Consider the following 3,897-nt stretch of genomic DNA (forward strand, 5'->3'; position numbering starts at 1 on the left):
CGGCTGCGATGACGGGATAGAAATGAGGCTGCTGGTTCGAAGGGGTGGTGTCGGGTTGTACCAGGATGATGGAAGGAGAGATGGTGTAAGGAAATTGTTCCGACGTGTCCACTTCCTCCCGGACTGATGAGTTCCGTTCTGTCGTTGGATGGAAGCTCGGTGGACCCTCGCAAAAAGAAACCGAGGGTCCGGCTCGAACGCTTCGAACTTACCTACCTACGAATTTGATTGGAGAACCGATTTCGTGGATTTTGAAACAGGTCAGCGTAACTTGGTGAAATTCGTATTCGAATTGAGTAACTTAACTCTGAAAGCGTTTGAAAATCATTGAGTGAAAGTTGCAACGAATTGCAAATCAAGGAAATAAGTTTATATTGGGGTGCGCTCCGAGTTACGCATGATGCATCATTTGTCCTTGTTGTTTATCAATTAATAAAGAAGAATACAACGATACATCATGCGCTTCATGCATGACTTGGAACGCACCCATGGTATATATGTATGTTTACTGTCTTAGTCTAAGAAATTTATTTTTTTTTCAATTTGGAGTTAGAAAGCCTTTGTAATTTTTAACTTTTGGTTTTACACAAATGTTTTTCTTTGGGGTTTTCCTTTTACGAACATTTGTTTACCAAAAAATAGGAAGTCTTTGTTTATGATTTTTCGACACGCTGTTTTTTCATACAAAAAAAGGATATGATTATCAAAGCTTGACAATAAAACAAATTGATAAATTATCCTTGTCGACAACTAATTTGTCCCTTTTTTTCGATATTTTAGCTTCATAGTTACATTAGAATTAGAGTCACCGAGTTTGGGTGTTAAAATTTTAGAAAATTTTAAAACTAACCACCTTTAGTAATCATTTTTAAATTTTGTACAGTAAAAATGGGAGGGAAAGCCGTATTATTTTATATAACAGGACTAATTTTAGAGAAGAAGAAGAAAAAATCTTTTTTTTTTAATTTATTAGATACTCTTTCATTTTAAGAATGAGATGATCGTTCAAAGCCGTAGCTCAAAGCTACTTTTACAGATGGACAAATTATTTTTAAATTTGGCAAATATTTGAATATAATTTCAACTCTTTTGTCAATGCATAATTTTTCACCGTTTCATTGCTTATAGTGTTTTACAAGATTCTCGCCAAAAAATGAAAAAAAAAAAAGATAAAATATGTGCAAACTAATTCTTTGAAGGGTGGAGCTTTTCAGATATCATCAGAAATTCACATAAAAATATAAAAATTTTTACTTTTTAAAATTCGATAGGTATTCATGCATTGACAGAAGGATTAAAAACATTTAATAATGTATGATAAAATTTTTCGATTTATTGCTTTTCACAGCGTCCCTAAGATCAATCTAAGGTTCAGCCAGTGCCACGTTCGTAATTTCGCGATATCGTTAATGAAAAAACATGGAAGAAAAAGAATTTTTGATTGCGTGGCTGGTCGGAGGGCGAGTGAAAAATTTCAACACGCAAAGGAACAAAAGCGCGGCCGGGCCCGTTCTCTACGAGCGAAAAACAAGTTTCCTCTCGGAAACAAATGCGGAAAGATCGATCCGCGTTCCGCGAAACGACGGCGCGGCGGGCGCGCCGATTTAACGGCAAACGCGGCCTGAAAATCGGTGGTTTCCGCAAAACAATTCGCCTTTTCAACGGCTCTCGCTGTGCCAATCGACGATTAAACAGCGCCTCGACGAAACAAACGTGTGCGTGGACGCACTACGTGACGTACACGTGACGGTGGGGTAGGTACTCTTTAATCCACGACAGCAGCCGCGAGCGGGTCGATAACCGATAACGAGGTCGGAGCATTGCGATGCAAAACAGCTCGTTAAATGTTTTTCCTAAGGTCGCACGATGCCGCGTTTTCGCCTTTACCTTCGCCCTCGAATGGCCACAAGCAAAAGACTTTAAGTTCGAAGAACGGGGCGCCTCTCGAAGACGACGAGTCTGCGTCAAGAGAAGAAGGAAGAGAATCGTCTTCACTATCGTTGAGAATACCTCTCGAAAGAGGCTTATTATTTCCGCGATTTCCCGCCGTACAATCTTCTTCGGACTTTGCAAAATACCGTGTAATCCTTGATATGTTTCATCATAAGAACAATTAGAGTGTCGCTAAAGAAGATCAGTGAGGATTCTTTGAATAGTTCTACGGAAGATCTTTTGTTTTTCTTTTATTTTATATATTGCTGCGTTGCGGTACTCCCTATCTTTCGAAAAATTCTCTCACTGTCAGTGCTGTTTGATCTGAAAATTCGATTATTATTCATAAAAAAAACCACAAACCAAGAAATTTAAATTATCCGTTCTATATTGAAATTACATGGAAAGAATGATTTTGCTGTATCTAAAAGTTTAGCTAGGTGCAGATCTGAAAATAATTTTGTCGAACCATCAAAATAATTATATAGGACGCTCGAGCGTAATGAATAATACTGCAAAAGTTTTGCATTCCAACTAGAATGTTTTACATAATCATTTTGATGACCTGACAAAATTATTTTCAAATCTGTATATCTAGCTAAAATTTTAGATACGTTAACCGTTCTTTCCATATAAATAGATTCACTTTTTCCAAATATTGCAGTCCTTGCAATTTCTGGAACGTATCATGTCCTACAATATTTTCACATTTTCATAGCAAAGTATTTGTTTGCCCTATTACAGAAATCCAATTTAGTACCAGCCAATTTAATACTAGAAGTTACTTATTTTTCGAGTATTAAAAGCACTGGACAATTATTTTTAATCAAAATAAGTAATTAATTACTACGTAAGGGTGGTTTTTCATAGTGCAAACAGCAACCATGTATTATCGGCGTAAACGGGCAGGCTCGGTTCGCTAATTTGCCTCGACCGATCGCGTTGACACTGCCTCCGGAACCGTGAAGAGACCTTTACGAGCGCGTAATCCAGTGCGTACAACGCGATCTACGTACGTAAACGAAGCGTCCCAGCTTCGCGTCCAGTAGCCTCTTTCGCATGCGTAGCGGCTGCGGTCGGTGCGTTGTTGGGCAGGTGAACCGGGGCGAGAGCGACACACAGGAGCGAGTGGGCGGAGTACTTACTAATTGTCCGAGCCCTTCGCCCCTCGACCTGACCCCCTCATCAACGCTGATTGCCTAACTCTAGGACCCTCAAACCAGGATCCTCACGATTCTAGACTGGCGAAGAGGATCGACGTCCTCTGGCATGTCGACGAAGCGAATCAACCGCTCCTTCCGCGTTGCATTATACTTCAATTGCTTGTTCCAGAGTTCTCGTTGATCCTTTATCGATCTCTGTTTAACTAATTAGAATTGTCGTAATTAATTCTGTTTACTTTCGACTTTGTTACATACCGTTTATTTGCCACAATAATAACATAATTTAGAAAACAAAATTTTCCAAAAATTTGAATGTTGGGAATCATAAAGATTTTAGAATATTAATTTTAAAATACAACTTTAGTGTAATGACCGATTATAGAAATAAAATTATAAATGATTTATTAAAATCGTATATGTGAATAAAATTATATATTTTTTTAAAGTATATTTTTTTTCTTTATGTTTCTGTTCTTTTTTGTAAGGAACTAAAAAAATGACAATTTTTATGTACATGATTATTGGAACAAATAAGCCATCTAATGATTGAAATGATTTTGCATTCAAAATGAACATTTTACTTGATACCGTGAATCTTTTATATTTGACAAAGTACACGAGATATGAACTATTATAACTTTCGCGAATATATGTATGTAAATTTTGTTGCTGCAATTAACGTAGTTATCTCGAAAAATATTCATTTTCCCTCCGTTTATACTAATTGTGAGATCGCGAGGTCAAACGCGATAGCTCGACGTTGCAACACATAAAATATAAAATGGTTCGCCTAATAAGAGCG

This window comes from Mycetomoellerius zeteki, unplaced genomic scaffold (assembly GCF_001594055.1).
Source record: "Mycetomoellerius zeteki isolate Tzet28-1 unplaced genomic scaffold, Tzet1.0 scaffold204, whole genome shotgun sequence".
Lineage (NCBI taxonomy): Eukaryota > Metazoa > Arthropoda > Insecta > Hymenoptera > Formicidae > Mycetomoellerius > Mycetomoellerius zeteki.